Source organism: Heterodontus francisci, chromosome 20, assembly GCF_036365525.1.
Source record: "Heterodontus francisci isolate sHetFra1 chromosome 20, sHetFra1.hap1, whole genome shotgun sequence".
Lineage (NCBI taxonomy): Eukaryota > Metazoa > Chordata > Chondrichthyes > Heterodontiformes > Heterodontidae > Heterodontus > Heterodontus francisci.
In genome coordinates this window covers 64,473,737-64,486,940 of record NC_090390.1, presented here as the reverse complement: position 1 = coordinate 64,486,940, position 13,204 = coordinate 64,473,737, and the positions used below count along the sequence as shown (strand labels likewise).

General features: G+C 45.5%; 1 protein-coding gene across 5 annotated transcripts in view; it reads left to right on the top strand.

Moving 5' to 3' along the window:
* ablim1b (actin binding LIM protein 1b) overlaps positions 1-13,204 on the top strand; it is a 497,169-nt gene that overhangs the window by 336,505 nt on the left and 147,460 nt on the right. The window lies entirely within an intron of this gene.

Genomic DNA, 13,204 nt, shown 5'->3' with positions numbered 1-13,204 from the left:
CCTTTTGCTGTATCAGTTTTTCCTGAGAGCACGTGTTCTCTCTCTCTCTCCCTTGAGGCTGCCGCTGCTGATTGTTTTCCTTTCTTACAGCCTCCTCTTAGGCTGCAACCACTGGTTTTGTATCTTACAGCCTGTGTGCCTTCAGAAAATCTGTTAAATTTATCTGGTATCACAAGTCAATAGCCCCTTGTCCATTTCCAATATGCAAAGTCTACAAGTCTGGCCTCAACAGAGTCACCTGGGTTTTTCATTGTTTCCAGGTGTTAGCTGCTGTCATGTACATTTGCATCCTCAGAATCACTGACTGCTTGTTTACGATGCATAATTCTGGGAGGGTGAACCCATTGTTCATCTGGTGCTGTACGCCTGCGGTCTCTACTTTTCAAAAAAAGTCTTTGATCTGTGTTCTCTGTTGTCCTGGTAACAAAGATTTCTGTCTTGGCTGTAAGCAAAGTGGATGTGAAGTCACCTGACTTCTCTGACTCCATCTTAAACTTTTTAAAATATAATTTTTTTAAAGCATAATCATGTTACAAAGTCCGGAGTTCATAACAACCACCTTAAACATTCACTCCCTCCACCACCGACACACAATGGCTGCGGTTTGTGCCATCTATAAGATGCATTGCAACAACTCCTTCAACAGCACCTTACAAACCCTTAACCTCTATCACCTAGAAGGACAAGGGCAGCAGACGCATGGAAGCACCACCATCTGTAAGTTCCCCGCCAAGCCGCGCACCATCCTGACTTGGAAATCTATCGTGGTTCCTTCACTGTCACTGGTCAAAATCCTGGAACTCCCTTTCTAACAGCACTGTGGGTGCATCTACACCACATGGACTGCAACGGTTCCGGAAGGCAGCTCGCCATCACCTTCTCAAGGAGAATTAAGGATAGGCAACAAATGCTGGCCTTGCCAGCGATGCTCATATCCCAGAAATGAATTTTAAAAAGTAAAAAAAATTGGTAATTGGGACCTTAATCCCTGTCTAAATATTTATATAAAATCGAACGCCATGAAGTAATTCATTCATACAAACCCACCAACTCTCTCGTATTATTAATAGTTAGTGTCAGTGCGGTGCCTGGGGCAGGAGATGATCGTTAATGCTTAATTTCATAATACGCTAAATTAGTTACATTCAAGATGTTCTAGGAGACTAAAGCCATCTCAGTTAATTTGAATTTGGCTAACACCGAGCAGTGATAAATTGAATGTGAATGTAATATAAGAGGTGTTGCATGTGAATAGAAGTCTTTAAACAACCTGCAAAATTGGCAGATTTTCAAATGGTGTAAAATGCTTTCATAAGCACTAAGTGGGTTGACCGGCCCTGTGTGGTTTTTCCATCCTATTTTCTCCAAAAAACTTCAAAGATGAACTCATAGCTGTAATCTGTTATTAGCTAACAATTTGGAAGCAGATGTGATGTTCCTGTGATTTGCTTTCTCAGTATTTTTACATTTGCTATGTGGGCAAAGCTCTGATGTAATTTGTTTTACATAAACCTCAAAACACTCCACATCCCTTGGACAATGTAACATCGGCCGCAAAATCATTGAGACAGCATTTCTGTCTGTAATTAAGTAGTGACTTGTGATCATGTTATGGGAAGTGGTATTTGTACTCAGATTAATGATCATCTCAGCTGATAAAACAACCTTGTGGAGTAACAGCTCTGCAACTAAACTGAGTCACTAAACTAGATCAGCAGGGGACTGTGGTTTCCAACATGTCGATCAGTGGAGGTGGAAAGGAGAATACATATGCTCTTTAATTTACGAACACAATGATGCATATTGTGGTGGAACATACCGGCATATGGAAATGTCGGGCAGGAAAAGACCAGCTGGTCCACCTAGCCTGTCCAATACATTTGTGATGCCTTATGTGACAAATCAGATCAAAAACCTCAGGTCAATTAGGGCAGAAAGATCTGGAAAATTCCCCTCCAAACCCTCTAGGCAATCGAAACTAGTTCGGGAGACCGCGTTGGCCATGACTTATATTAATTGCTATTTACAGCTTGGATGACCCCTGCCTGACCCAGGAATCGGTCCAGTTCTCTCTTAAAGGTACAAAGTGAATCAGTACTCACTGCACAAGCTGGCAACCTGTTCAACAGGTCTCCTATTCTTGGGAAAAGACAAACTGCCTAACATTTAACTCAGTTCTTCTGTTTATATACATGACCCTGGTCCTCCTCAACCTAACAACTTGAAGTAATTTGTCAGCCTATTCACAATTTAGTCCCATCATTATTTTATAGACTTTAATCAAAACGACTTCAAGTCTATAAATTATATAGACCCAGCTTCTTAAGCCTATCTGGGTTGTTAAGGTGTTTTAAACTGGGAATCATACTTGTAGCCTTCCTCCGTTATCAGTTATTTCAATAAATAACTGACTGAGATGTGCAGTAATGATTTCTCTCAATAAAAACAGATGGAGTTAGCATTTCAATCATGCCACATTATTTGAAGCCGTATTTGACAAAATACAATTGAGGGTACTGACCTGGTGTTTCCCCACAACTGCACTTTTTTTTGGCACAATTCTCCTGATTTTGGTGTAACTGGCATAAAAGATCGCAAACTTTTAAGCGCAAATTCCGTTCAGCACAACTTGTGTTTCCACAATCTTTTATGCTAGCTTTAAAAAGTAGCACACTAGGAGTAGGAACCATCCACAAAACTGGCCGGGTCCCCAGGGTGAATTAATCACTGCTGGGAGTTTCCGCTACTTGCACTCGTTTGCAGGCCTTTGAGGAGATTCCAAAAAATGAAACTGGTTCTTTGGGGCACAGGGGCACTAATAGGTACATTTTGAAAGTTTTTGAATGAATTTATTTTTAAATTTACTAAGGAACTCACCATTGTACCCCACTCTAACTAGAAAATAGTTTTGTATATTTTTGAAAAGTCATTTTCAGCAATTTAAAATTGGATTAGTGACAAAGGTGGTGGATTGACACTGTGGATGGGATTTTTATTTGATTGAGAGTGTGGGATCAGGGGTGCGAGCAGTCACTTAAACCCACCCCTTGTCATCTCATTAAAGGCCTGTCTTGAATTTTCAATCGTAGGCACGGAATCCACACAGGGTCCCAACAATGACAGGGAGGAGGAGGTGCAAACCAAGTGGGAAACCACTCAGAATGGCGGGACTGTAGCAAGAGGCTTCATCAAAGAGGGAAGGCTCAGAAAAGGCCCTCAATCACAGGCAACCAGTTCCACAGAGTCAGAAGAATTATCTGTCAATATTTCTTCACTCAACAAGGGCATTTTGAGGTGGATGGCTTTATAGAGGTGTTGAGGGCTGGGTGGTAGTTGGACAGGTCCCTTTGATTACCAGCCTCATGGGTTAATGAGGTGGGGCTCAGGAAGACTGCACATTCCGGTTGAAAGAGAGGAAGGATGTAACAGGAAATGGGATTAAGCTACTTCGAGATAGGATCGACTAGCAATGAGGAGCAGTATCTCCAGGAGCAGAGGCAGACCCATGGGCAACAGGGCACAGGGGTCAGGAATAAGGAGCAGGAAGACAATGAAGGCAAGACCCTAAGCAGAGGGTCAACCAACAACAGAAAAGCTACCTGGATATGTTGGTGCATCAGTGCCGCAGAAGGTTGCGCCTGTCCAGGCAGATGGTCGCTGAGGTGTGCCTTATTGAGGGTCATCCGAGAGTTCGCGGCAGCCTTTGCCATGATGAAATGGACACACAAGTCTGTCTTAGTGCAACAATACACCCAGTGCCTTATCGAAGTACAGTGTGAAATTATTTACATCAGAGACACCCAAGTGACCCACAAAGTGACATTACCGACACTGCTACGTAGCTCCTCGTGTGGCTGTGGATGAGGTGGAGACAGACTGCTCATTTGTCTGGAAGTGAGATTTCCATGGTGCTCTGCCTCATCGTGGAATTGCCGGGGTCGGGTGGAGGGTTGGGGGTTGCAACTCCAAAGACTGCTGCACTGGCATCGCTGCAATGGCAGCCTCTGTCACAGGGTGTGACTTTACAGATGCTTTCTGCATCACACGGGCAATGGAGGCAGATGGTGATGACGGAGCCGCCCTGTGAGGGGTGGCCCCCCTCATTGCCATCTGTTGCCACCTCAGTCCTTACATGGCGCCCTAGATCGCTGGAGTGAGCCATCAGCTGGGGCGCAGCTGGCATCTACTCCATGCTTTGTTGCGCCATTTGGACCACTGATCGGTCAATGCTGCAGACTGCAGTATGCATTCTGTGTATGTCAGTGTGCTGTTCCTGCATCCACTGTGAGTGATGCTGCATGTGGCTCTCCATGAGGTTGACCACTCTAGATGGAGGAGCTCATGCGCTCAAAGCACTGAGACATTGTGGAGCACATGAGATGAATGGACTCCTCCATTCTCATCCTATGACTCCGCAGTGCCTCAAGTAACTCCGACATGTGGACACACATCTCACGCTGGTTCTCCATGACGCTCGAGGCTCTGCATCTTCATCCTGCTGAGCAGGGCTGCACCTGTCTTCCATCCTCCGATGGGGACCGGCCACAGCCGACTCTGTCTCCCCCATATCCTCCTGCCCTGAAGTGATGTGCGCCTCACCCTGTGCCTCTGTCTCTACTAACGCACAAGGACCCACCAAGGTGCAAGTATCTGTGCTGGTGGAGGGTGCGCAAGAAAGATGTGATAATGCAGGCTCCGAGGTGTCTTCCTCCTCTGACTCCTCAGGATCTTTATGGAACTGTGTGGGCTCCTGCCCCTCTGCAGCTGGCCCTGTGGGAGGCATAATAGAAGGTGATGTTTAGAGATCGGGACAGTCAACAGATGATCACGCTGGTTAAAATTATGTGACAACAACTCATGCTTTGACAGCTCATTGCACAGGGAGCATTGCAACGCTCCCCTGAACCTGGAGATGTTGAGATGTTTTCACCCTATCTATGCCAGACCCCGTTCGGTCTGTCCCAGCATCCCTGTGGCTTGACACTGGCCACATCAAGGTTCAGCTCCTCAAAGTGCATCAGTGATGGAAGCTGTGGCACCCCACCGTCCAGGTGTGTCCTCTCATTCTCCCTGGCGTTCAACTCCTGCTTGGCCTGCGAGGTGAATAAAGATATTATTAGGACAATGCCTCTCTCCCTCACCACTCACAGCTTTTCATTCACATACACTGCTGCATCCTGCACTCCAGCCTCCTGATCAGCAGCACTCGGGTTCTGTCCTTGGCTTAAGGGTCATCAAGGCCTCTGAACACACATCTCTCCCATGGTCAGGAGAACGTAATGCGCCCTCAGGATGCCCTTCTCTTTTGCACTCCGGTGACCAGGAGGCATGCCAGCTGGGTCTATCTTTGGACTCACCTTTCCAGACGGAACAAGATCATTGAACACTTCCTGCATTGCACCCACCCAATACCTCCTCACCACTCCTCTGCTGCTGACCTCATTAGCCATCTCCATCCATGCCCTCTTGGTGAGCCTTGCAGGCTTTCTGTTGTTAGTGGCAGTGTATAGGATGCTACTTCTTCCATCCTTTGGACAAACAGCAACCTCACCAATGGCTGCCACCCACCCTTTAAATAGGGCCCGCCGGTGCCTTTGTCCCATCTCCTTCCTGTGTCTGCCTGTGATAATTGGGCAGCCAATGTGACTCCAGTCCAATTGTCTAATTTCCACATTGAAATTGCAATGCGTGTGCATTACTGACAGTGCGCGGTAGGGACCTGGAAGTGACCAGAACATCGGGGTTCCAACCCCGGAGTGGAAATTGCACTCTGTAAACTAAAATGTTTACTTTTTGTTATAAACACATTTTCAGCCCCATTTACCATGCCACCACTCTCTCATATATCAATATATTAATTTTAAAGCAGTATTTTCTTAAAAAGAAGCTTGAAAAACATTGCACAATTGCCAGATTTTGCATTTGCCAATGTGCAAATGAGTTTCAATGGAAACTCAGAAAAAGCATTTGCAGTTGAGGTGGAAGACAGGCTTAGTTGTGATGATGAAAGTTGACAAAATGAAGCATTTGATGGGATTTACTTCATCACTTAATAGGCTGAATCTTGCTCGAGTGTGTACATCCTTCAGCTCAAATATAATTTGCATCAGCAACTTGCTAAAAGTGTGAGCTGATAATGGCACAGCGAGGGCAAAGGGCATGGAAGACCTTAGTGAACGACAGGATTAACAGTGTATCTCCTTCACCAATGAGATTTAAGGATTGAGAAAGAAACAGGAACAACTGAAAAGGAGTCAAATCAGGTACAGAAAGAGAAATAGAGAGGGAAAGAAAGTTTAGATAAAGTGAGAGAAAAAAGATAGAAAGGAGAACATTAATTAATGATATTTTTAAAATCTCTTAAGAATTTACTCCATGCAGGAATGGGATTCACCTGTTTAGAACAAAGAACAGTACAGCACAGGAACAGGCCATTCGGCCCTCCAAGCCTGCACCGATCTTGATGCCTGTCGAAACTAACACCTTCTGCACTTCTGGAGACCGTATCCCTCTATTCCCTTCCCATTCATATATTTGTCAAGATGTCTCTTAAACGTCGCTATCGTATCTGCTTCCACCACCTCCCCTGGCAGCAAGTTCCAGGCACTCACCACCCTCTGTGTAAAAAACTTGCCTCGCACATCCCCTCTAAACTTTGCCCCTCGCACCTTAAACCTATGTCCCCAAGTAACTGACTCTTCCACCCTGGGAAAATGCTTCTGACTATCCACTCTGTCCATGCCGCTCATAACTTTGTAAACCTCTATCATGTCGCCCCTCCACCTCCGTCGTTCCAGTGAAAACAATCCGAGTTTTTCCAACCTATCCTCATAGCTAATGCCCTCCAGACCAGGCAACATCCTGGGAAACGTCCTCTGTACCCTCTCCAAAGCCTCCACGGCCTTCTGGTAGTGTGGCGACCAGAATTGCACGCAATATTCTAAGTGTGGCCTAACTAAGGTTCTGTACAGCTGCAACATGACTTGCCAATTTTTATACTCTATGCCCCGACCGATGAAGGCAAGCATGCCGTATGCCTTCTTGACTACCTTATCCACCTGCGTTGCCACTTTCAGTGACCTGTGGACCTGTATGCCCAGATCTCTCTGCCTGTCAATACTCCTAAGGGTTCTGCCATTTACTGTATACCTCCCACCTGCATTAGACCTTCCAAAATGCATTACCTCACATTTGTCCGGATTAAACTCCATCTGACATTTCTCCGCCCAAGTCTCCAACCGATCTATATCCTGCTGTATCCTCTGACAATCCTCATCATTATCCGCAACTCCACCAACCTTTGTGTCCTCCGCAACCTTACTAATCAGACCAGTTACATTTTCGTCCAAATCATTTATATATACTACAAACAGCAAAGGTCCCAGCACTGATCCCTGCGGAACACCACTAGTCACATCCCTCCATTCAGAAAAACACCCATCCACTGTTACCCTCTGTCTTCTGTGACTGAGCCAGTTCTGTATCCATCTTGCCAGCTCACCTCTGATCCCGTGTGACTTCACCTTTTGCACCAGTCTGCCATGCGGGACCTTGTCAAAGGCTTCACTGAAGTCCATATAGACAACATCCACCGCCCTTCCCTCATCAATCATCTTCGTCACTTCCTCAAAAAACTCAATCAAATTAGTAAGCCACGACCTCCCTTTCACAAAACCATGCTGTCTCTCGCTAATAAGTTCGTTTGTTTCCAAATGGGAGTAAATCCTGTCCCGAAGAATCCTCTCTAATAGTTTCCCTACCACTGACGTAAGGGTCACCGGCCTATAATTTCCTGGATTATCCTTACCACCCTTCTTAAACAAAGGAACAACATTGGCTATTATCCAGTCCTCTGGGACCTCACCTGTAGCCAATGAGGATGCAAAGATTTCTGTCAAGGACCCAGCAATTTCTTCCCTTGCCTCCCTCAGTATTCTAGGGTAGATCCCATCAGGCCCTGGGGACTTATCTACCTTAATGCTTTGCAAGACACCCAACACCTCCTCCTTTTTGATAATGAGATGACTGAGACTATCTGCACTCTCTTCCCTAGGCTCTTCATCCACCAAGTCCTTCTCCTTGGTGAATACTGATGCAAAGTACTTATTTAGCACCTCACCCATTTCCTCTGACTCCACGCATAGATTCCCATCTCTGTCCTTGAGTGGGCCAACCCTTTCCCTGGTTACCCTCTTGCTCTTTATATATGTATAAAAAGCCTTTGGATTTTCCTTAATCCTGTTTGCCAATGACTTTTCATGACCCCTTTTAGCCCTCCTAACTCCTTACTTAAGTTCCTTCTTACTGTCTTTATATTCCTCAAGTGCTTCATCTGTTCCTAGCCTTCCAGCCCTTACAAATGCTTCCTTTTTCTTTTTGACTAGGCTCACAATATCCCGTGTTATCCAAGCTTCCCGAAACTTGCCAAACTTGTCTTTCTTCCTCACAGGAACATGCTGGTCCTGGATTCTAATCAGCTGACGTTTGAAAGACTCCCACATGTCAGATGTTGATTTACCCTCAAACAGCCGCCCCCAATCTAAATTCTTCAGTTCCTGCCTAATATTGTTATAATTAGCCTTCCCCCAATTTAGCACCTTCACCTGAGGACTACTCTTATCCTTATCCACAAGTACCTTAAAACTTATGGAATTATGGTCACTGCTCCCGAAATGCTCTCCCACTGAAACTTTGACCACCTGGCCGGGCTCATTCCCCAATACCAGGTCCAGAATGGCCCCATCCCTAGTTGGATGATCTACATACTGTTTCAAGAAGCCCTCCTGGATGCTCCTCACAAATTCTGCCCCATTCATGCCCCTAGCACTAAGTGAGTCCCAGTCAATATTGGGGAAGTTAAAATCACCCACCACTACAACCCTGTTACCTTTACATCTTTCCAAAATCTGTCTACATATCTGCTCCTCTACCTCCCGCTGGCTGTTGGGAGGCCTGTCGTAAACCCCCAACATCGTGACTGCACCCTTCCTATTCCTGAGCTCCACCCATATTGCCTCGCTGCATGACCTCTCTGAGGTGTCCTCCCGCAGTACAGCTGTGATATTCTCCTTAACCAGTAATGCAACTCCCCCACCCCTTTTACATCCCCCTCTATCCCGCCTGAAGCTTCTAAAACCTGAAACATTTAGCTGCCAATCCTGCCCTTCCCTCAACCAAGTCTCTGTAATAGCAACAACATCATATTTCCAAGTACTAATCCAAGCTCTAAGTTCATCTGCCTTACCTGTTATACTTCTCGCATTGAAACAAATGCACTTCAGACCACCAGTCCCGCTGTGCTCAGCAACATCTCCCTGCCTGCTCTTCCTCTTAGTCCTACTGGCCTTATTTACTATGTCCTCCTCATTTACTTCACTAGCTGTCCTACTCCTCTGGTTCCCACCCCCCTGCCACACTAGTTTAGACCCTCCCGAGTGACGCTAGCAAACCTTGCAGCCAGGATATTAGTGCTCTTCCAGTTTAGATGCAACCCCTCCTTCTTGTACAGGTCCCATCTGTCCCTGAAGAGAGCCCAATGGTCCAGATATCTGAAACCCTCCCTTCTACACCAGCTGCTCAGCCACGTGTTTAGCTGTACTATCTTCCTATTTTTAGCCTCACTGCCACGTGGCACAGGGAGTAATCCAGAGATTACAACCCTCGAGGTCCTGTTTTTTAACTTACTGCCTAACTCCCTAAATTCCCCCTGCAGGACCTCATCACTCTTCCTGCCTATGTCATTGGTACCGATGTGTACCACAACCTCTGGCTGTTCACCCTCCCCTTTCAGAATGCCCTCTGTCCGTTCAGAAACATCCTTGACCCTGGCACCAGGGAGGCAACATACCTTCCTGGAGTCTCTTTCACGCCCACAGAAGCGCCTATCTGTGCCCCTGTCTATAGAGTCCCCTATAACTATTGCTCTTCAGCGCTTTGTCCCTCCCTGCTGAACAACAGTGCCAGCCGTGGTGCCACTGCTCTGGCTGCTGCTGTTTTCCCCTGATAGGCCATCCCCCCCAACAGTATCCAAAACGGTATACTTGTTAGAGAGGGGGATAGCCACAGGGAATTCCTGCACTGACTGTCTGCCCCTTCTAGCGGTCATCCATTTATCTGCCTGCACTTTGGGTGTAACCACTTCTCTAAAACTCCTGTCTATGACGCTTTCCGCCACCTGCATGCTCCTAAGTGTATCCAGTTGCCACTCCAACCGATCCATGCGGTCTGTGAGGAGCTGCAACTGGGTACACTTCCTGCAGATGTAGTCGCCCGGAACGCTGGAAGCGTCACGGACTTCCCACATCTCACAGGTGAAGCACTTCACCCCTCTAACTGACATTTCTATCACTAATTAGTTAATTGATATAAAATAAATAAATACTTATTAAATCCTTACTAAATTATGATGCACTTCACTATATGGTCCCTAGTGCTAGATTTCTACAATAAATACTAAATGCTAACTAAATACAGTAATCTTCTCCCTCTGGTTTAGTTACTCTACTTATTAATTAGTTAATTAGTGCTTTAATCAATTTATATCAGTTTTATTTTCAAATTCAGTACAGATTCCCTACCAGCCAATCAGGTCACAGCTTTCCTGTGACGTCACTTTTTCAGTTTTTTTTTTCCCCCACCCGAGGTAAGTTTTTTTATATACTTACCGCTCCGGAACTCCGCCCTCCGAGTCTGCTCCGAGAATCCCCGAGGTAAGTTTTTTTATATACTCACCGCTCCGGAACTCCGCCCTCCGAGTCTGCTCCGAGAATCCCCGAGGTAAGTTTTTTTATATACTCACCGCTCCGGAACTCCGCCCTCCGAGTCTGCTCTCTTTGTTCTCTTTCTGGGCTGGAGAGGTTGTTCGGCATTGAACAATTATCACATCATTAAAAGGGTACTCATGCTATTAATTATGAATCCTAACTTTCTGCTGTGAGTTTAATGGACAATTAATGTGCATTCCAGCAATTTCTTAAAATTAGTGAGGAGGCTAAGAGTAAGAAGCTGTTTATGCGAAGTAAACAGGGAGCGATATAAATTGACTAGCAAGTTCTTGAGATTCACAATTCATGGCATATCTCGTCATTGTCTGAACCTGCTGGCCAATTTGCTCATTAATAATGATGTACATCATTATTTTTCCAGGATGATTTGATCCATCATGCTTGCAGGCAAATGGAAAAGGTTTATGATGCCATGAGCACCATAAAGTTTACTGACCAAGATGTAACTGCAGGAAATTTGAATTAATGCCGCTGCTGATAATTCATGAAATTACTCATCTCTTTACCATGCAATGTCCAGCATTGTCCCAAACAGTTTAGCACTATAATACACAGAGCATGTGGCACCTGTTACTTTTATTAAATCAAGAAAACTGGACAGTTTAACAAATATACTGATTATAATCTGAGTTTCACATTACAGTAGAATCCTGTTATATACAGCAGATACAGAAGAATGAAATATTCAGTTATTTGAGCAAAAACTACTTCATTCCCAAGACAACTCTTACATATTTCCAACAAAACGTACCTATTAAAGCCGGGATTTACATTGCACCATTGCAGTACTGAAGGTGAGGATCAATATTTGGTTATACTTGGACTTCATGGTTTAAACCTACATTTTGAATGGGTCTGTACATAAGTGGGAAAAATCTATTAGATTGCCGTGGACTTACATACTGCTTGAGGTAAGAGAAATGGACTTCAGTAGTGCCTAGCTCTGCCCTGCTTAGCCAAAATCTGTCGACTAGAAATAAATGAAATGCAGAACCCACTCTTCCAGCCCCAGCTGCCACAGACCACCACCACTTACAAAATTATGCTTAAAGATCTCTGTTTCTAGCCCTGCACTTGCATTGACAAACATCATTTGAAATGTAAGCAGTTCATACAAGAGCAAGTTTTCCAGCTGGTGGATCGATCCCACTGGTGCAGTCCAGACCAGCAGGGTCGAGGAAATTTGGCATCGTGTATTCTAACCTAAACTCCACAGGAACCCATGCTGCATGATGTTCTCATCAAACTTCCCGCCCGTAAAAGCGAACCTGCATTATTGTCTCCAGAGGCAAGACCACCATCTCTTGAGGATCTTTGGACCCACCTGTACCAAGTGTGAATGGACACTGGATGTAAGGCTGCTGTTTTACCCTGACAATAGGAGAGGAGATCTCACAGTCAGCCTGCAAGGTCCAGCAATGTGATTTTTACATGATTGGTCTGTCTGGCACTTCCCTCCTCCCCCACCCCACCCATCCCCACCCATCCAATCTTTACACAGTCTAAGCCTATTAGTGAAATGAGTTTCCGACAATCTAATTCCACTTCTTAGTGGACCTTCAGGTGACCAGTTCAGAAAGTTCCTCTGATGAAGAAGAGGAGGCTCAGTCAAGGGGTTGTATTGAACAAAAAACTGTCTGTTACAACCTGCCAATGGCTATTGAGAACAAGCTGCAAACATTCATTATGATGCTGAAGCATAGCCTTTGTCTTTGCTATCGAACTGACTCCGGGTTGGAAACCGATCAAGCGAACAGCCAAAATTCCAACCAGTCCCAGCACCCACTCGGGATTGTCCTTCCTGGGAGAAGTGGAGAGATTATTACAGATCAATCAGCAGCAGTTAAGAACTTCGGAAGAGTGCAGTTGAAGAATTTGGTGTGAGTCACAGTACATGCAAACATACGAACATATGAATTAGGAGCAGGAGTAGGCCACTTGGCCCCTCAAGCCTACTCCGCCATTCAACAAGATCATGTCTGATCTGATCGTAATCTCAACTGCACATTCCAGCCTACCCCAATATTGGCTGGAGAGAGAAACGCAGTAGAACAAGGGAGCTTATACAGGATGATGGATGTACAGTAGAACCAGCATCAGCTGCCGGGGGGCCTCCACAAGGCCTCGCCGGCAATATGGGGCTGGATCTTCCCGGCGTCGAGGCCCATGGCGGGCCTCTCCCAGAGTCAATTTCCAGGCCCCCCCTGCCACAACCCCCTGATGTCAGGGGCCGAGTAAAATCCAACCCTTGGTATCAAAGTCACAGGTTTCTATCTTTTACAAACATAAACCATAAAAATTGACAGTTGGTTTCTCAACCTTCCAAAATTCCTTAGATTCAAAAATGGTCCCATCAGATTGGAATATTACATTGCTTTTCAAGAAAGGAGGGAGAGAGAAAACAGTGAACTGCAGGCCAG